Below are 22,796 nucleotides of genomic sequence, written 5' to 3' on the forward strand. Positions count from 1 at the left end.
GCAGTTATTGATTATATGATTTAAAATAGACAAATTATGATATCATGGTTTCATAAAGATGTATTCTGCCTAAACACCTTTAAAAAGACAAGCAGTAGGTATCATTGATATATATCTTTGTCAGGTATTATGGCAGCAATATCTCCCTTTCCATGTCCTACCTACTTTTCAATCACCCTTTATGAATGACTGTGCAGAGTCACACTGAGGCTTAATTAATACTGAGCTTTGGGGAACCCTCAGCAGTTGTTGAATATGTGGGTAGAGGGGCCCAGGAGGCCAGGGCCAGGGACTTGCACACCATCTTTAATTAACAGATCAGTGTTTTTAACCATTTTAAATTTTGGTCTTTGGAGTAAGATTTAATCTGAAGGAAGAATTCTATGCTGCCCATATTTTGAAAACCACTAGCCTAGACCATTTCATCTTGGCCTTTTGAGGATAACAGATGTTGGTTAAAACCACAGACAAGAGCCATATGGATGTCACTTCCTGTTTCTCCATTAAATATTTTCTCTATCTTTATATAGCAGTTGGATATTTAATAGAGTCTCACCTGAGCACAAAGCCATGGTGAATGTGTCTTGTGCTTTTTGTCTCTGTAAAAGGAAATTTATGTTTTGTTCTAGTGTTTCCCCTTATACTAAAATGAAGTAAATTACTCTAATATCATCATTCAAAATATAAATATAATGTTTATTTTGAAATGTATATTTTTCCTTTTACAATCCCCAAAGCTTCTTATGTCCATTTCCTTTCTCCATGAGTTTAAATAATAATAGCTGCTGATTATACAACATCCCAAATTTGTTTCAACATTCCCTGATCTCTCCCGAAAAATGCCTACTTTGTCAAGCATTTTATTGCTACTCTTCCACCCTGTTCAGGTTTATATTTTTCTTCCATTTAGCATTTTACAAAATGGATTTGGTCATTTTTGTTTTTCTGGAAATGAGCAGGTCTGGGCTAAAATAAGAGGTCTGGGACTTCCGGAAAGGGGACGCAGGACTCTCGCAGCCCCCACCCCATGAGGAGAGTTTTCTTGAATCCTCTGGGAGGCTGAGCCTCTGGCAGCAGCAGCCTTGACCACCTGCCCCGCTGCCATCCTCGTGGGACACCTCCGCGCCGTCTCAGCTTTTGGAAACACCTCTACCTCCTGCGAGGTCTCCGGCTGGGGGGAAACTGCACTGGCCAGACAATAGCAACACAACTTTCTCAGGACCCTGATTTTCAGCACGGATAATTGTTTTTCTTCAGAGAAGATGGTGCCTATGAGTTCAATCCTGACTTCCTGGAGAAAACTCATGAATGGAACCAGAAAAGAGCAAGAAAAGCAATGAGGAATGGCATATCCCCCATCATCACTGATATTACTGCTGTTATTACTGATGATGCCAACCCCCAACGAAATACCAACGAAAGGATCTTTTCAGGCTGTAAATGGACATGGTAGTTTTCAGGCCAGAGATGAAGAAATATTTATAGAGTCCCAAGAGAGACAATACACAGAATGAAAGGTATGAACATGAAGTTACTTTATCCAGTGTGCTGCATGCTGGAAAAACCAAGCAAAGCCAACAGAAATCAGGACAGGAATAATCCATCTCCTTCCGAGGGTGCAGGGTACGGAACACCTTCGCAGAGTTCTCAAACCGGAGGGCCCCTGGTGATTTCACTAATGAGAGCTCCTTTAACACAAGGGATGGTTGTCACCATGGGTATTGGGCATTCACAATTTTCCTAAATCAGTTTTTCCTTCAGTTTTTAGTCTTTATCCTTCATTCAGTTGTAGTCAGAGCTCTCATTCCAGTGTAAATTGTCAAACCTGAAAGTTTCTGAGCAGAAGTCATTACATTCCTCTTCAACAAGCATTTGTTAAAGTGATCCTGTATGCATAGCCCGATGCTGGGAATTCTACCCATTTGATTAAACAAAGTCCCTTTCTCTAGGGAAAGAATTTGAAACTGAAACCTGAGAACATACCCAAGAACCTAATCAGCCACATGGGTTCATTAGTGAACTGAAGTGTTTATATAAAGCTTCAGTACCACTTTCTCTGAAGCAATCTATTTTTTCAGGAAATTCATCTCCATCAGGAAGTTGGAAACGTGGGGGAGAAGTAGGAGGCAGGGAAAACTTTAGTGCCATTGATACTTTGATCATCCCTGTACCCAAAAAATGTGAGATGTGTCGCTGTAATGATGATAGTGATTTTCCTTTAAAATGAATATGCCAGAAAGTACACAACCTAAGGGAACATTGTTCTTCAAAATAGACACTTTGGGAAACTGTTCCTCTATTTTAGCAATGTATCATTGTTAGAAATGTCTGATAAAATCCTTCTTAATAGCTATACAACCTACTGAGGAAAATCAGTGTCATTATGTAAAGTCCCATTGTGTGTTTTAAATACCACTTTATGGAACAGGGTTAAACCTGAATAACTTTTGGCTGTTGAGCTAATAGTGTAAACAAAACAAGCCTGGCTTTATAAAAACACCAATTTTTAAGAGCAATAATTAAGCAGTTTTTAAAATTATGCCTATAAATGTGTATAATCAGTTGGCAGCCCCAAAGTTTTGGGAGTACAAGGAATGAAGTATTCCAGGATGCAGATCCTATGGAGATATGGAAAAGTCATGCTCATCTTAAGAGGAGCAGTCTTGTTGTTTTATGTGGCATTAAGACAAATTTCTACCACAATTCTTACATTAATCCTGAATTTATGAATCCAAATTAAATTTTAACATGTTGGAATCAGATTAAATTTGGTGTGAGACCATGATAGATAAGATCATGTAGGATGCATGCTTTATTTCTTGGCCGACAGCTTCTTTCTAATGTTTTGTGGAGTGTTATTTTAAGTGTTGTATATAATGGTGCTTTTATGGTTATTAAAATTATATATAGTATTGCATTAAAAAAATAAAATAAGACATCTAGAGTCCTTAGAGATATTCCTGGAAACAATTGAGTTGTTGAGTCCCTACTACCTGGATTTGGGGTGCTTCTACTCAGTTAGGGGAATAGTAGATGCATATAGTTTGGGGCTGTCTTTATAAATCTTTATTGCATAAACACTCTTGGAAACAACTCTTCCTTTCCCTTGTACTCTGCACTTATCCTTAAGGACACTGCTTGGCCTAGCTGTAGCTATTGTGCCTTTCAACACCACCTTTCTGAAGCATCAAGATCTTTTCTTATCTATGATGGCTTTCTTTCCAAAAAGGTCTCTGAGGTCTCAGCAACTTCCTTTTATACAGCACTTGCAGTATCCACTAACAACAACAACAAAATATCCCAGTACAAAATAACAACAAGAACAAAAGTCCAAAACCTTTCATTCTAACAGCACTTAATCTATTCAGATCACAATTGAACACTGTTTTAAATCAAATCAAGGTTAAATTTTATCTCTTCAATAGCCATTAAAAACCAGCAAAACTATCATAAAATGCTACAAGAAATTTTTACTATGGATGTGTAACCTAAGAGAAAAACTTGATATCCATAAATACCTCTCAGAGCAAAGATATTCATTCTCTTATGTCTTATCATGGAAACAACAGAAACAAAAAACAATAACAATGACAAATCTAAGTCTCTAGTATTTACTTGAGTAATGTATAAGCTTACCATGGAATTATTTCTGAATGGAATATTGTGAGTTCCTATAAAATTATGATAACTGTATTTGTATTAACGTGAAAAAGATTTTTGCTGCCGTGTTAAGTGAAAACAAAACCAAACAAAAACAAGATGAAAGTATCAATACATATGAGATTGTGACTACATAAAAATACAAAAATTCATACCAAAAATCTAAAATGTCAATCCCAGTCTCCTAATTTATCCCTCCCCACCTTATCCCCTGGTAACCATAAGTTTGTTTTCTACATCTGTGACTCTACTTCTGTTTTGTAAATAAGTTCATTTGTACCCTTTTTTTTAGATTCCACATATAAGCAATATCATATGATATTTGTCTGTGTCTGACTTATTTCACTTAGTATGACAATCTCTAGGTCCATCCATGTTCCTGCAGATGACATTATTTTGTTCTTATTTATAGCTGCGTAATATTCCATTGTATATATGTACCACATCTTCTTTACTCATTCCTCTGTTGATGGACATTTAGGTTACTTTCATGTCCTAGTATTGTAAATAGTGCTGCAATGAACATTGGGGTGCATCTATCTTTTTGAATTATGTTTTCTCTGGGCATATGCCTAGGAGTGGGATTGCTGGGTCATATGGTAGTTCTGTTTTTAGTTTTGTTTTGTAGGGAGCTTCCATACTGCTCTTCACTACTAGATATTAAATAGATAACTAACAAGAACCTACTGTATAGCAAGGGAACTCTACTCACTACTCTGTAATGGTCTATATGGGTAAAGAATCTAAAAAAAGAGAGGATATATGTATATGTATAGCTGATTCACTTTGCTGTAAACCTGAAACTAACACAACATTGTGAATCAATTATACTCCAATAAACATTTTAAAAAATCTAAAATGAAATGCTCTACATTTTATTATGATTGAGGAATGAGGGATTTAGATAACTAAAGTTCATTAAAAGCACAGAAAATGTATAATCCTTATGTATAATCTTCTGGGATAGTTTTATTGTTTGTTTTGTTTTTTTATTTTACTCAGTATTATATCATTAGCCATTCCTAGTGTTCACAAGCATTCTTACCTCTTTCCCTAGCTTTCTCATAGTTGGTTAGGGTCATAGGATAAATTCTGACCAAGATATTCGAGGGAGTAGTGTGCATAACTTGTGGGCTACAATAATTGTTGATATACAACCACTTCCAATGCTCTCTTTTTATGATATTGTGATCTTGGAGGAACCCTGCTCCAGATGGTTGAGATGGTGTGAGGTCAATGGGTCAAAGCCGCCTGAATCTCTGAGCTACTTCAGAAAGGCCAAGCTCTTGAGAACCATCTAGACAAGTGATTAGCAACCATTGTCCATGAACAAAATCCAGCCCACTACCTGATTTTGGAGACAGAGTTTTATTGGAACACAGCCGGGCATGTTCACTAATGTATTGTCTATGGCTACTTTCATGCTATGATGACAGAAGTGAGTAGTTGCAATAGAGACCCTATGTCTCATAAAGCCTAAAATATTTACCATCTAGTGCCGTACAAGAAAGTTTGCTGATTCCTGCTCTAGACTGATGGCAGTATTAGAGTGAGAAATATTAAATCTTTGCTCTGCTTAGTCATCAAGCTCATCATATATTATTTTTTCAGCAGCATAATATGTCTATACTAACTACTATATTAATATTCATCCACATTGTAGAATATGGCTGTAGCTCATTCATTTTTAGTGCTATCCAATACTTCTTTTTGTGATTATAGCACAACTTATGTAACCATGCCTCTGCTCATGGACATTTGCAAATTTTGTTTCCTGGGTGTTTTTGCTACCAAAAACATGCTTCAAAGTTTTCAATTTCCTGTAATGGCAAAATAGCTCCTATTGGACCAAGCTTCCCACAGATAACAACTTTAAACTCTGGACACAATATAAAAAACAACCATTTTGGGGCACGGGAGAGTAGCCAAAAGCAGAGAGATACTTGCTGGGTCACCACTTGGAAGAAGGAAACTGTACCACATGAGCTTTTATGCCTTTTAGACTAAGGCCCCAGTATGTGCTATGCTAGGTGGGTAACACAGACATAAAAAACTTCTGTTGTTCCAGGCTTGAAAAACCAGAGGTTAGAATTTGGGAAAATTATGGCAACTGAAAAACAAGGAGAGAAATCATGGAAAGGAGAGAGACAAAGAGGGAAGACTAAAATTATTTGTATAATCTCTACTCAAATATCTGTGTGACTCCTGAACTTCACAGGTACTAGAAAGATTTCAAGCAGCCCAGTTAGGCTAAAAGATCTGAGGTGAAAGTTCAGTAGTCACTCACCACAGGGAAGACTTTTTGCAATTTGAATTTGAGTTAAGACAAGATAATTCCCTGCAAAAAGTTTTTCTTTGGAGGAACATAACAAAGTCTATAGTATCTACAATGTATAATTCACAAGACTCCAGACAAAGTATAACATACCCTGCCATATAAAAAGAAATAGGAAATTGTTATTTATACTCAAGAGAAAAGACAAGCAATAGAAACTGAACCTGGGATAAGATGGTGGAATTAGTTGACAAGGATTATTAAAGCAGCTGTTGTATGACCATGAGTATGAAGGAAAATTTGCCCCTAATGAATGAGAGAAAAATCTCAGACTATCAATAGAAACTTTAAATTCTTGAACAGAAAATGCCATATCTGAAATAAATATCTGGATGGACCTAATAGAAGATTAGTGATGACAAAAAAGCCAATAAACTTCAGGACACATGAATAAAAATAGCCAATGCAGATAGAGAAATTTAAAAATATTCAAAATCCTGTGGGCCAATTTCAGAAATTTTACATACATGTAACTAGAGCCTCTAAATTAAATGAGAGAAAAAAAATCAGCGAGAAAAAATATCTGAAATAATAATGCCTTCCAAATTGCTAAATTTGGCGAAAAATGTACCTGTACATTCAAGAAGCTCAGCTAACCTTAAGCTGAATACATATAAGCAACCACACCCAAGGAAATCATAGTCAGACGACTGAAAGCAAAAGATGAAGAAAAATATTGGAAGTGACAATTAAAAAGTGGGCAAAAGATCTGAACAGACGTCTCACAGAAGAAGATATACAAGTGGAAAATAAGCATATGAAAAACTGCTCAATATCATATGTTACTGGGGAATTATAAATTAAAATGACAATGAGATACTACTACACCCCTATTAGAAAGGTTAAACCCAAAGCACTAAAAACACTAAATGCTGGCAAGGATGCAGAGCAACAGGAACTTTAGCTCGTTGTTTGTGGGAATGCAAAATGGTACAGCCACTTTGAAAGATAGTTCGGTGGTTTCTTACTAAACCAAACATACTTTTACCATAGGATCCTGCAGTCACACTCCTTGATATTTACCTAGCTGAGCTGAAAACGTTTTTCTACAGAAAAATCTGTATACAAATGGATATGGCAGCTCTATTCATAATTGCCAAAACATAAAGGCAAAAGAGATGTCCTTTAGTAAGTGAATGAATAAATAAACCCAGACAATGGACTATTATTCAGTGATAAAAAGAAATGAGCTATCAAGTCAGGAAAAGACACAGAGGAATCTCAAGTATATATTGCTAATAAAAGAAGCTAGTCTGAGAAAGCTATACTCTGTATGATTCTAACTATATGACACTCTGGTAAAGGCAAAACTATGGAGACAGCAAAGAGATCAGTGGTTGCTAGGGATTCAGGGAGAGGGAGGGACTTATGAACAGGTGTCACACAGGAGGTTTTTAGGACAGTATAACTATTCTGTATGGTACAGAATATGGTACTTATATATTTATCAAACGCCATTGCATATACAGCACAGAGACAACTCTAATGTAACGAGAATTTGATCAGAATTGCACTAAATTTAGAGAATAATTTGAGGATAATTGACCTAGTCATGATTACAAAGATGTTTCAAAGTGTTATTTTATAAGTACCAAACAGGAATATTGTTGAAAGACATGTGTCATGTTTATGAAATTCTTAAGATAGTTTTATTAGTAATGGTAATACAAATAATACTTCCATAAATTAATATTAGCACTAATTTTTACTAGGTATTCTTGAAAGCATATATCATGTCCCATTCTCTGTCTTCACTTTTATTAAAATGTATGATTATATAATCCTAGAAAGATGTTTTTCTGTTTTGATTATCTGGCTTTAAGTTCAATCCATGTTAGTTTACTGAGATGATTAGAAGTTTCTTTGTAAAATTAGATAAAGGGAAATATATTTCATTAGTGAAGTCAGGACAATATTTTGGATTTGCGTTTTGATCCCTAAATGAACAATTAACCAAATAGTTACAACTTTGCATTTTATTTATCCCCAAATTGTTTTAGTCCAAGGACCTTTGGTTTTGGGGCTTTGCTTCAATTTTCTCACGTCTGTATACCAGTAATTTTCAAATGAAAAAGCATAGAGTATAACAACACATTTTTATATTAATATGCCCATAATATTCTTGCACATTTCAGAAACAATTAAAATAATAAAAAGAAACCTTAACTATGAAACAATGAGTTGAAATATAGTTACGTGTAATAGAAAGTTTTATGCTAGAGAACTGAAAAGGAAGTTAATATGTCTCATTCATATTCTAACTATTATTGCACAGTGTCAGTTAATTACTGTAGAGATGGGTAGGTGTTCTGCTCAATTTCCTAGTGTACTTTGGCATTGCCCTCTCCTTGTTCATTTTCTTGGTCTATTTGGAAAAGCAGTGCAGATTTTAGAATCTTCATTGAAATTTGACTGTTTGTTTTGATCCTCTTTCTACAGAGAAGATGTAAGAGCCCTGAGGAACTGTTAAATAACAATAAGGTGGAATTAAGTGGATTCTGATTAACTGGATAATACCATTTGTTCAGAGCAGAAAGAAAAGGTGGATAAAATATGAAAAATTAAAATGCTGACATTTGTTCTTTCAAAATAGAAATGACTTACTTTTATATAGTTTTCTTCAAGATGATAAAATAGTTACTGGATCTAGGAACTGATGCAATCTCATGGACTTCAGTTAGAAATGGGTACCGCTTTTACATTAATTGGTTGCTGTTGAATGTAGAGGAAAACAAGACCTTGAACTAGGCATTTCTAAAGAGGTCCTTTTGATTTCTGGTTTTGTATTTTAGTGTTGGCATATATATTGATATTATCCAATGGGTGTTCATGTAAAGGATGGATATGTCTAACCCTTAGCAAAGAATCATACTGATATATTTTCTCTATTTCCAGCAAAGAAGGATTTACATTCTTTCTCCTTAATCTATTCCATTGCTTTGCATACTTTAGAAACTGTCTGTATAACAAGCCAGGCCCATAACAAGCACTTGTTCCATCAAACAAGTTCTCATCAAACCTTAGTCTAAACACACATTCCTTTATGAAGATGATTATGGCCAAAATATGCCAAATCTTCAGAAAGTATCACTCATAATGTCTTCATGTAGCTCATAAATTGCTAAAAGAGAATAAACAAAGAGTAGAGTTGGTTCTCAAGTGATGGTGATGTTGCTTTTACTTATATGTTCTCATTTATTCTCTGCCAGAATGTTTATGTGCTGCTGTGTAGTCCCAGGCATGCCATCTGTTCCTATTGTCAGGGCCAGTAAGCTTTGGTGATGAGAGGGTGCTTCATTCTTGATTTCTGAAGGGATTAGTTAGCTACACACAGAGAAGCATTCTGGTTTTTGGCTACTTCCTATACTCTCAAACATATAAATCCTCCTGCAAATATGGGCAATGTGTTACATGGGAGACTAGATAAAAGAGTATGAAGCCAGTGGCAATCTAGTATAATCACATTACTTTAACAGTTAAGGGCATGGTCTTTAATCAAACACACTGCACTAAAATTTTGGCTCAGCTATTTACTAGCTCCATGACCTTGGGCAAGTTAATACCACACTTTAAGCTGTAGTATTCTCATTTGTGAATACTAGAGATAACAAAAGTACTTCTCTGTAATGTTTGTTTATGAAGTATGCATGCAAAACTCTTATCAAAGTGCCTAGCTTATTGTAAGCAGTCAATCTTCATTAGCTATTATTATTATGTGCTTTACTAAGTACAATAGCAATTTTAATCTTTTATTACTGACCTCAACTATACTGCAAAATAAAATTGAAACCTGTAAAATATATTGTGCTTTATTGTGGATTGAAGTAAAGATAAGTGATATTATATTGTCGAGCTCATATAATGTTATCCACGGCTGATTTGGGTGTAATATCTAGTTCTCTGACATGATCCAGATTTCTTTCCCCCAGCCTAGGATACTTGAATAGACATAGACATGTTTTTTAAAGACATGTAAGTTTATGTGGTGCATACACTTTGTTTCGCATGTTTTAGTTGAAGTAAAATATCCATCATTATTTGATTTCAGAATAAGAATAGTTTCAAAGTGTTGGCAACAACTGGCAGTATTGGAGAAAATATCAGAGAACACATGGAGGACTATGTTGTGACAATTCTGAAAATCATTGGGAGAGGGTACTTTTTTTTTTTTTTTTTTTGCGGTACGCGGGCCTCTCACTGTTGTGGCCTCTCCCGTTGCGGAGCACAGGCTCTGGATGCGCAGGCTTAGTGGCCATGGCTCACGGGCCCAGCCGCTCCGCGGCATGTGGGATCTTCCCGGACCGGGACACGAACCTGTGTCCCCTGCATCGGCAGGCGGACTCTCAACCACTGCGCCACCAGGGAAACCCTGGAGAGGATACAATTTTAATGAATTATTTTTGGCTAAAGAACATCCCTTGTCATTTATTCAAATAAATGCTAAAAGTCAACCTGCACATACATAAACAAAATAAATTAACCATTTTGAGAAATTTTAACTGAAGTCAATTAGCCAACAGAAATCCACCAGAGGCAGACTCCACTACCCATTCCTCAGTAAAAAGAGATTGTCTCTTTTCTAGATAATTATTTTATTTTTGTAAATCACATTCCCTTTTTAGAGATGTTTTTAGATATTTTATTATCTTTTGTTTGTTTGTTTTGTTTTTTTAGCGGTACGCGGGCCTCTCACTGTTGTGGCCTCTCCCGTTGCGGAGCACAGGCTCCGGACGCGCAGGCTCAGTGGCCATGGCTCACGGGCCCAGACGCTCCGCGGCATGTGGGATCTTCCCAGACTGGGGCACGAACCTATGTCCCCTGCATCGGCAGGCGGACTCTCAACCACTGCACCACCAAGGAAGCCCTTATTATCTTTTAACTTTCTCTCCTAGACATTCTAAGAATTTTCCTGCAAGGAGTTCCAAGAATGTTCCGTACCAAGATGTACTTTATAGAGTTAGCAATGCCTTACCAAATGTTTACTGTGTTCACATGATCATTTTCCCAAATGTAGTGTTTTCCATTATTCTTGGTCAATGCCTCATAGTTACTGCAATCCAGATATACTTAACTAAGTGGTACAGATTTTGTAATATAAAAATGTTTGCAGAAAATGTATTTAGCTTATAATCTTTGCATTTGGCTCAGTTATATTTTCTGGTACTACCCACTCTTCCTCTACATCATTCTAGTATTATTTGCCATTCATATCAGTAGATTGTGATATAAATTAATAAGTTACATAAGATTTTCTTTAGTGTATAATGTGCTTCAAATACCACTGAGGTCTAAAGCACAGCATGAATAATACAGACTTTCCATTAAGGATCAAGGATTTCACAGTGCAGTGATGGAGACAGAGGTGAACAATTGATCAGAATTTGCATCGTGAGGAATATGCTAAGATGGTGGCAGAAGGCACCATGAGGCTGGGGAGGGCTGCATTTAACTGTGGTTAGTATTCCAGCCTCCAAGCATGGGAACCAGTCAGATCTTGTAATAAATTGCAGCTTCTGAGGTGTCCATCAGAAGGCAACAGGCAGCCCTCTAGGAGGGAGACATCATGTTGATGAGGCTTTGCCTTATTTTGGTTCTTCAAGTCTATCAGGTTCATCCCTTCCTTAGGTCTCCAGCTGATACTATTGCTTCTACTAGGAATCATATTTTGTAAGGTTATTATCATGGCCAATGCTTTCCTGCCATTCAGGTCTGAGCTCAAATGTCACCTTTTCAGGTAGTTCTTCCCCCATCTTTTTTGAGTTGTCTCCTTCATTTTCTTTATGGCATTTCTCAGTCTTGATCATTTACTTGTTTTCTTATTGATCATCTTTCTTTCCACTCTCCTGTGCCCCTCCCATTTCAACGCAAATGTCATGAGGATAAAGCTCTTGCCTTATTCCCTGCTCTGTCCTCAGCAGCGAGGGACAGTACTGGATCACTAGAGTTGCTCAAAAACTATGGATGAGTACATGAATGATAATGAGTGAATAAAAGCATTGGAGATCAAGTTAGAAAGTCTTAATTTTAGGGTAGTCCTTCACCCACTGAAAGGATTGAAGAGTAACAGCCATATAAGGGACTTGCAGTGAGGCTGACTAATGATGAGCTGCCAGTGTAGAATTTCTTCGAATTCTTCCTTTTGGGACTGTTAGAGTGTGGCGAGGGCCTGGACCTATAGGTAAGGATTAAATGAATCTTCAAGGAACACAGGAGCCGAAGGGTGAAAAAAATCAATTCATTGTTTTACCTACCCCTTAAAAAAGAGTAAAAATCTTCAGGCAAAAGCTTCACTGACATCTGAGTTAGCTGAAAATTAGCTTTCCAAAAGAAGTGTACTCATAATTGACCCATTAGAGAGAAGTAACTGGTTTTTTCAATTAACTGGCACTGTCTTTGCCTTGTACTTCACCAGCACAATGATAGTATTCTATCACAAACATCATGTTTTAATAGAATTAAAATCTGGACAGTAAGAGACATGAACATAATCTCTTTTTGGCCCTTCACACAGATTGGGTTAAGGTCCTGGGTCCTTGCAGTGCCAGTTTATTATTAGGCTAGTTTATTCTGGGGATGATGCCCAGTAGTGTGTTTCTAAAGAGACATTAATATTTTAACCTTTTTTTTTTTTTTCCAGCCACACCATCTGGCTTGTGGGATCTTAGTTCCCTGACCAGGAATCGAACCCTTGCCTGCTGCAGTGAAAGCATGGAGCCTTAACCACTGGACAGCCAGGGAATTTATTTGTCATAGTGAGTGACATAAGTCAGACAGAGAAAGACAAAAATATTGCTTATATGCAGAATCTAAAAAAAAAAAAAGACACAAATGAACTTATTTACAAAACAGAAACAGACTAGCAGACTTAGAGAACTTTTTATGGGGTGGGGGGGAGGGGGAGAAAGGGATAGTTAGGGAGTTTGTGATTGACATGTACACACGGCTATATTTAAAATGAATAACCAACAAGGACCTACTGCATAGCACAGGGAACTCTGATCAATACTATGTAACAACCTAAATGGGAAAAGAATTTGAAAAAGAAAGATACATATATATGTATAACTGAATCATTTTTCTGTACACCTGAAATAAACACAACATTGTTTATCAACTATACTTGAATATAAGATAAAAAGTTAAGAAAATAAAAAATAAATTCATAAAATAAACATAACCATAACACAGGGAACTCTACTCAATATTCTGTAATAACCTATATGGGTAAAGCATCTGAAAAAGAATGAATTTATGTATATGTATAACTGGATCACTTTGCTGTACACCTGAAACTAACACAACACTGTAAATCAATGATACTTCAATAAAAATTTTTTTAAAAACATAAAAAATAAAGAGACATTGATAGACAACATCACACTATTATAGAGTTTATTCCAGAGTTTCAAGGTTTAATACAAAGGTTTCAGCTAAAATTTGTTTACATATAATAAAAAAATTTTAATTTCAGTAAGCTAGGAACACAAGCAAAACATCTCACTCTGCTAAATGGCAGAACCAAAAAACTACACTAAGCTTCATATGCGTTAGTCAAAATAGAAATATTCTCACCAAGGTCTGTAAAAATGAGATGAGCATACCCATTGTCATTGCTTTAGTCAATATTTCAGTGGAGACAAACTATACAAAGAAAATTTTTAAAGCATGTAACTATTTGAAGTGACTATTATTGTCTACTTGTACAATCTAAGCAAATTAATAAAAATTTTACACTAATAAGAATCTATTAAGATAACTAAATAAAGATCAACATATAAATAAGTAGAACTTTTCTGTGTAAATATATGCCAGAATTTATACAGGAATAAAATAAAATAATATCATTAATACTGTAAGAAAACCAGTAAAACACTTAGGAATGATCCTAAGAAACGATCATGAAAAAAACTATAAAACTTTTCTGAGTGACACATCCAAATCAATTAATCAGTCCTCGATGAATAGGATTAATATTAAACATCAATCTTATGAACTTAATGCCATTTCTATCAAGATCCAAGAAGAATTTATATAAAATTTGACTAATTTTCAAATCAGTTTGGAAGGAAAAATTCCAAAATAATTTCAATATTTTGAAAAGCAAAAACCAAAATCAGGAACGGTCTGTAGGGGTGTGTATACCCATATATATAAACATACTTAAAAGCCATAGTAATTTAAAATATTGTATTGCACATAAAGACAGGTAGAGAACCATAACTTTAAAAAATGTTCAGAAAGAAATATTAATATCTAACATTTAATTTGTGAAATAGGTGGCATTGTAAATTATGCTTGTAAGATGGATCAGGGAAAATAAATGATTAAATAAATGATATTGTGAAAATAGGTTATCATCTGGGGGGAACAAACAGGTTAAATCATTACCTTGCTCCCTTCTGAAACATAATTCTAGATAAATTAAAGAACAGAATATAAAATAATGAAAAGCAAAAGAAAACAAAAGTAAAGAAAATATAACTGACTTTAAAAATCATCTTAAAATGAGAAATGCCTTTCTGATTAAGATACATAACTTGGAAGACATAAAAGAGTAGATTGACAGATCAGATGGTATGTAAATCAAACACTTGAGTGCAATAAGACACCACATGCAAAGTTAAAAGACAAATAACAGACTAGAGGAAAATATATGCAATACATTTAACTGAAAAGCGGTCCTGTGCAGAGTACAGGCAGACTGAGAAGAAAAGCAGACCAACTGAAAAATGTGAAAAAGCTGTCATCACATTTTCACAAAAGAAACATGATGGAAAACAAACATGTAAATGTCATATAATTTTTTTCTTATTGAGAGGGTTCTATTTTTACTAGGATGAAAATAAGGTTGCCTTGGATACTAAGATCCATCTTAAGGAAACCCTGCACCTAAAGTAGTTTTTCTAATACAATTGTATGTATGAAACTTTGCTGCTATAGATTAATTTTAGCAGAATATGAAAATTAAATTTTAGGACTATTCTTTTTCTGTAATGGTGTGTTCATTGGACTGACTGCCCTAAAAATACATAAAGGTAATCATTTATGTAGTCAGTGAATGATTAAAAAATAGTAGTAGTAGTTAATCAACTTGATTAGTCTCTCTTTCAGCCACAATCTGACATTTAGACATTGGTATTGGAATAGTTGACTGCCTTAGCCACTTTCATTCAACAAATAATACTTATGTGCCAGGTAATTGTTTACTAGAAGTGTAAAAAATAGACAAAAATTTCTCTGTCTAGAGATCTACTTGCTTTTCCAACTTCCTGTACTGTAAAGCTGTAAGTTAGACATAGCTCTTCCTGCCTACTCTTGGCTCTCATGAAATTTTGTACATTGTTCTATTATAGTACTTATTATAGTAAATGTATTTGAACACTTACAGCTCTTTTCCACTCTTAAAATGTTTACCTCATTTGTTCCCCGCACCGAGTACTGTGCCCAGATTCTGCATGGTATAGTTTCTGTATTCATCTGTCTTGCTCTTCAATCTTGGGGCAGTGGTTTGCCCTGTGTTTTCCCCTCCCTTGTGGAACCAAAATTTGTTGTTTTTTTTAGTTTCTTCAGCTTTTCCTTTTTATTAGGACGGAGTGGCAACTTTCAAGCTTACATGCAAAGCTGGAAACTAGAGTCCTTGCCATGCTACATATTAAGAGTAATATCTCTGCTCCTCATAGATATATTTCTGAGTTCATTCACTGTTTTGACATAGTATACATATAAAGAGATTTCTAGAGAATTGGGCACCTCATCACATTGCTTTTTGTTTTTTTGTTTTTTGTTTTTTTTTGTGGTACGCGGGCCTCTCACTGTTGTGGCCTCTCCCGTTGTGGAGCACAGGCTCCGGACGCGCAGGCTCAACGGCCACGGCTCACGGGCCCAGCCGCTCCGCGGCATGTGGGATCCTCCTGGACCGGGGCACGAACCCGTGTCCCCTGCATAGGCAGGCGGACTCTCAACCACTGCGCCACCAGGGAAGCCCTCACATTGTTTTTTTTTTTTTTAAAAATACTATGACTTTCCAACATGCAAAGAAAATCTTGATTATTAAGATTGAAATCCATATTAAAATATACTTTAAAAGTAAAAGGAATATTCTTGCTAATTGCCTTGCAAAACAGATATGTTATTGGTTTTATAATTAATTACAGGTATTATAGATACTTGATTTTATTTCCAGAATCCAGAAGAATGTAATTAAAAAAATAAAAACCTAACCCTAACCTAAGAGATGAAAAAACATATTGGCCATTTCAATACTCTCTCAGGAATGATGAGAGATGATGAAAATTCCCAGGTAGCCTCTTGGTGGTTCTTAAATCCATTTGTAAAACTTTCATTCACATGCTACATAAGAACATCCATAATGGCAGGAATAGATTGGATCAGACTTCACAAAAATATTTGTGAGGTGATTTTCTGAAAAATTTAATTAGTGGCTGAATCTTGCCTTATCTTTAATTTACATAAACTGTAACTTTGCTGTACAAGTAGAACAACTGTTAACTTCTACATGATGTCCAATTTAACCATTGAATAGTTATAAATGGATGTTATTTGTGCAATTCACAGGCTTGGGATATGTTTTAGAAACGGTTTTTAAAATTTCTTGTTGGATAGAATCTCTCTCTTAGAGAAAGGCTAATGGTCTAACTGTTACACAAAAGCTTATGCTCTATCATTCAAGAAACACTTATCAAGCACCTTCTTTGTGTTTGACATTAAAGAATGTAGATACAGTATGTAGCAAGATAAACCCATTTCCTGCTCATGTAGAATATATTGCCTCATGTATAGAAACCATTAACCATGAAAGGCATCCAAAGTAAATGTTAAAATGCTGTCTAGAAAACATAATCAGATATAGTTTGCCTAAAAATCTAAGTGCACCATTCAGATGAATAATTCTAGTTTTTCCTAACAATATTCATGCACAGTTGCTCTTAGTTAAATGTAAGACTCAAGAAAGCATTGAATGTTCTACTAAAGAATGAACATATGGTTTCCTAACCAGGAGTGTGCTTCAGAATTATCTGGGGATATTTTAGAAATACCTGTGCCTTGGCTCACTCTTAGAAATTTGTCTTCCTTAAACATCTCTGTATTAAGCTGGTTTTCTTCGTCGTTCGTGTTTTGTTTTGTTTTGTTTTGTATTTTTTCAGTACGTGGGCCTCTCACTGTTGTGGCCTCTCCCGTTGCGGAGCACAGGCTCCGGACGCACAGGCTCAGCGGCCATGGCTCATGGGCCCAGCCACTCCGCGGCATGTGGGATCTTCCCGGACCGGGGCACAAACCCATGTCCACTGCATCGGCAGGCACACTCTCAACCACTGCGCCACCAGGGAAGCCCCCTCGTCGTTCTTACCAAGCTAAGAGCTGTGTGATATTAAAAATTCTTATTAGAGAGCCTATATGCCTCATCAATAGCAATAATTTGAAGGAAAATAAGACAAAGAGAGACATGTAGTGATTAACTACATTAATCAATAAGAAGAGAACAAGCAACACCCAGGGTCCCGAGTGAAAGAAGTTTGTTATTGGTTAGTGATGCTCTCCGTGTGGAACTTTAGAAGGAGTTGACTCCTAAGATAAGTGGACTAGTAGAACAGAGAGAAGGAAACTTCTACTTGTTCCATGGGTTTGGAAAATTTAAGAAAATGACTAACGGATTCTCTTAGGCGTCTTATGATTTCCAAACTGGGTGCACTTGAATAGTTTCATTTTGATTATGAAGATCCTAGAAAAAAACAAAAATAGAGTGACCACTAAGGATCAGTGACCGTCTGAAAAATGCTAGGGAAAATACTATCTCCAGGTAAGCTTTGCTAAGCATCTAACCAAAATAAGTAATGAGCCCTTAACAAATGATTCCATCCAACTGAAATCCCTTCCTGGGGTTTGTACTAAACTCTTTTAAGTTAACAACTTCTTACAAAATATATTGACTAAGCATGTGCTTGTATTAACTATACAGTTATTTGTGCCTTTATGAATGTTAGAATAAAATGTTTCTACAAAGGTACATATACCTTGAATGTTATATTTACCAATATTGCTGCTTACTAAAATAAAACACATTAATAAGGAGTTTGTCCATGTGAATGTGCCAATTTGATTTCTGCTGTCATTAGGAATGCAGATGGTGAGATCCCAGATCATTCTTCTTTCTGTTTTGACTAGAAATAATAAATGGATCCTTAATTAGTATGCAAGGAAATATGCTGTAGTCTGTAATACAAATGCATTATGTTTACTAGGTTAATTATATTATTATTACCAAGGAAATCATAAAGCTTCGTGCAGAAAATCTTTTCAGAGTGAATCAGTGAGAGAAACAAAAGAGGATTTGGATTTAGACTTGAAGAGTGTTTGGGTTATTTTATGTTTTGCATATCTATCCACTTTTATCAGTTCTTTTGTCTCTGTTTATTTGTGACACCTTTAGAGGGAAAAAAAGACTTGAGTTGTCAGCAACCTCCTATCTCTAACTTCTAGGAATTCTTTAAAAAGAGGAATTCTTTCTATTGCTACCCCTCTATTTTAAACTTCAATTAGCATTTTTCTTCAATAATTTTTCTTTTCATGTCAATTTTTGAAGGAGGAGGTGAATAGGAGTTCATATTTGGAAAAACAGAAGATGTGAGAATACAAAGCTAGTATTTAGATTTGGGTCCAGAGAGTTGGCAAGAAAGTTGATAAAGAGAAGAATTCAAAATAATCAGTGGACAGTTTGAAGAAAGCTCAGATGTGTTCTCTACAAAAAAGTAAAGGAACTGAAAGAAAGAAGGAAATCACTTCTATATCAACAAACCCTCACTTTCTCCACAAATTGCCAGTGGGATCCAGTTTACTTTTGATCTAGCTTTACATGTTCCTGAGATAAAACTCAGGCCATTGATCCACAAGCTGTGCATATACCAGAACTTTTTTCGATATATAATGTGCTGTGTTGGAAATATACAACCCAAATCTATGAAGAAGTGTTTTGTTTTTTTTGTCAAAGAATCCTTCCTCTGCTGTAATAATCAATTTTTCATATTAGTTTTGTAGATCAAGGAATAAAACTTCCAAGAAGTTCTTCTCAAGCTTAAAATTCTACAGCAAATTTTGCTTAAAAAATTCTATATAAGCATAAACATTTCTTTTTAACTATTGCGAGAAGGGAAAGACTGATTAGAAAATGAACCTTTTGATTATGCTAGTATTTTCTATTAATGATTCTTTTATTTGTATATGTTATAAATATCCAATGGGAGTTTGACAAGATTAATACTTTTCAAGGGGACTGCGAGATCAAAACTGCTTTCATAATAATAAGGTTTTATTTGCTTTTTGAATACATTTTTGCTGATGGTACAGAAGCAATGGTGGACAAAACAGTAAATGTCTTGGCCGAAAATCAAAACAGTGGTATGAGACTGTTGCAGTGGTCCTTGTTACTTTACTATCATGCACTCATAGTTAAAAATTTAAAATACCTGGATAGTTTCACTTAAGTGTCCTTAATGGAAATGGAGAATTTATTAATTTCATAAAATCTCTAACTTTGAGTACATCATGCTTTATTAGTCTGTGAGACAAAATGGGAAATTAGAGTAAAACATTTCTGTTGGTTTCCAAAGTAAGTTGGATGCCTCAAAATAAAGTGCATTTGTGCAATTGTTTGGTTGTAAGTTGAAATAGCAGCTATTTTTTTTTTAATGGGACAACAGTTTTACATGAAAGAATGAATGATAGACAAACATACAGTCTACCGGTGGAGATGACAAAAGCAGGCATGAGACGCTAAGGCTGTTGCTGCAGCCACCAAGAAACCTGTGTGCCAGCACAGGTCACTGTCCACACCTCCCATCCCGGGAGCCTGTGCAGCCCGCCACTGTCAGGGTCCCCGTGATCCAGAGACAACTTCCCTGGAAGAACACATGGTGCGCCTCAGGCTGGTGCAATGTCACGCCGGCCTCTGCCCCCACAGGCTTGCTCCGCATTCCATACCCCTCCTTCCCTCCCAGCCTGAGTGAGCCAGAGCCCCATAATAGCTGCTACTTTAATCCCGTCCTGTCTGGGTGGGGAACAGATGCTCTCAGGCGACCTACACACAGAAGCGGGGCCAAATCCAAAGCTGAACCCCAGGAGCTGTGCAAACAAAGAAGAGAAAGGGAAATCTCTCCCAGCAGCCCCAGGAGCAGCAGATTAAATCTCCACAATCAACTTGATGTACCCTGAATCTCTGGAAGACCTGAATAGACAATATTCATCCCAAAATTGAGGCGGTGGACTTGGGGAGCAACTGTAGACTTGGGGTTTGCTTTCTGTCTAAATTGTTTTTGGTTTTGTTTATCTTAGTTTAGTATTTAGAGTTTATTATCATTGGTAGATTTGTTTATTGATTTGGTTGCTCTCTTCTTTTTTTTAATATATATATAGATACATATACATTTTTTCTTTTTCTCTTTTTCTGAGTGTGTATGCTTCTTTGTGTGATTTTGTCTGTATAGTTTTGCTTTTACCATTTGTCCTAGGGTTCTCTGTCCATCTTTTTGGTGCGTTTGTTTGTTTTTGTATAGTCTTTAGTGCTGGTTATAATTGGTGGATTTGTTTTTTGGTTTGGTTGCTTTCTCCATTCTTTCTTTTTCCTTTTTCTTTATTATTTAAAAAAATTTTTTTTTACTTTTAAAAGTTTTTTTAATTTTTATTTTAATAAATTTATTTTAATTATTTTTTTTCTCTCTCTCTTTCTCTCTCTTTCTTTTTTTCTCCCTTTCCTTCTGAGCTGTGTGGCTGACAGGATCTTGGTGCTCTGGCCAGGTGTCAGGCCTGTGCCTCTGAGGTGGGAGAGCCGAGTCAGGACATTGGTCCACCAGAGACCTCCTGGCTCCACGTAATATCAAAGGGTGAAATCTCTTCCAGAGATGTCCATCTCAATGCTAAGACCCAGCTCCACACAATGAACAGCAATCTACAGTTCTGGACACCCTATGCCAAACAACTAGCAAGACAGGAACACAGTCCCACCTATTAGCAGAGAGGCTGCTGAAAATCATACTAAGTTCACAGACACCCCAAAACATACCACTGTATGCAGTCCTGCCCACCAGAAAGACAAGATCCAGCCACATCTACCAGAACGTAGGCAGCAGTCCCCTCCACCAGGAAGGCTACACAACTCACTGAACCAACCTTAGTCATTGGGAGCAGACACCAAAAACAACAGGAACTATGAACCTGCAGCCTGCAAAAAGGAGACCTCAAACACAGTAAGTTAAGAAAAAATGAGAAGACAGAGAAACAGCAGTGAAGGAGCAAGGCAAAAACCCACCAGACCAAACAAATGAAGAGGAAATAGGCAGTGTACCTGAAAAAGAATTCAGAGTAATGATAGTAAAGATGATCCAAAATCCTGGAAATAGAATGGAGAAAATACAAGAAACGTTTAACAAGGACCTATAAGAACTAGAGAGGAAACAAACAATGATGAACAACACAACCAATGAAATTAAAAATTCTCTAGAAGGAATCAATAGCAGAATAACTGAGGCAGAAGAACGGCCAAGTGACGTGGAAGATAAAATAGTGGAAATAAGTACCACAGAGCAGAATAAAGAAAAAAGAATGAAAAGAATTGAGGACAGTCTCAGAGACCTCTGGGACAACATTGAATGCCCCAAAATTCGAATTATAGGGATCCCAGAACAAGAAGAGAAAAAGAAAGGGACAGAGAAAATATTTGAAGAAATTATAGTTGAAAACTTCTTTAATATGAGAAAGGAAATAGTCAATCAAGTCAAAGAAGTGCAGAGACTCCCATACAGGATAAATCCAAGGAGAAACACACCAAGAAACATATTAATCAAACTATCAAAAATTAAATTCAAAGAAAAAATATTAAAAGCAGCCAGAGAAAAACAACAAATAATATGCAAGGGAATCCCCATAAGCTTAACAGCTGACCTTTCAGCAGAAACTCTGCAAGCCAGAAAGGAGTGGCAGGACATATTTAAAGTGATGACAGGGAAAAACCTACAACCAAGATTATTCTACTGAGCAAGGATCTCATTCAGATTTGACAGAAATTAAAAACTTTACAGACAAGAAAAAGCTAAGAGAATTCAGCACCACCAAACCAGCATTACAACAAATGCTATAGGAACTTCTCTAGGCAGGAAACACAAGAGAAGGAAAAGACTTACAATAACAAACCCAAAACAATTAAGAAAATGGTAATAGGAACATACATATCCATAACTACCGTAAATATAAATGGATTAAATGCTCCAACCAAAAGACATAGACTGGATGAATGGATAAAAAAATAAGACCCATATATATGCTGTCTACAAGAGACCCACTTCAGACCTAGGAACACATACAGATTGAAAGTGCAGGGATGGAAAAAATACTCCATGCAAATGGAAATCAAAAGAAAGCTGGAGTAGCAATTCGCATATCAGGCAAAATAGACTTTAAAATAAAGACTATTACAAGAGACAAAGAAGGACACTACATAATGATCAAGGGATCAACCCAAGAAGAAGATGTAACAATTGTAAATATTTATGCACACAAAATAAGAGGACCTCAATACATACAATACAAATACCTCAATACAAACTCAAATGCTAAAAGCCATAAAAGGGGAAATCGACAGTAACACAATCATAGTAGGGGATTTTAACACCCCACTTCCATCATTGGACAGATCATCCAAAATGAAAATAAATAAGGAAACACAAGCTTTAAATGATACATTAAACAAGATGGATTTAATTGATATTTATAGGACATTCCATCCTAAAACAAC

At 35.9% G+C, this 22,796-nt stretch overlaps 1 pseudogene across 1 annotated transcript in view; it reads left to right on the top strand.

The window, feature by feature from the left end:
* The window catches only part of LOC307061209 (NEDD4-binding protein 2-like 1), an 89,182-nt pseudogene that overhangs the window by 26,234 nt on the left and 40,152 nt on the right, over nucleotides 1-22,796 (top strand). Inside the window, exon 3 of the transcript in view lies at nucleotides 979-1,718. The product of the transcript in view is annotated as an NEDD4-binding protein 2-like 1 (transcript). The remainder of the gene's footprint in view (nucleotides 1-978; nucleotides 1,719-22,796) is intronic.

The sequence above is a fragment of the Hyperoodon ampullatus genome (assembly GCF_949752795.1).
Source record: "Hyperoodon ampullatus genome assembly, chromosome: 12".
In the NCBI taxonomy this organism is placed as follows: Eukaryota; Metazoa; Chordata; class Mammalia; order Artiodactyla; family Ziphiidae; genus Hyperoodon; species Hyperoodon ampullatus.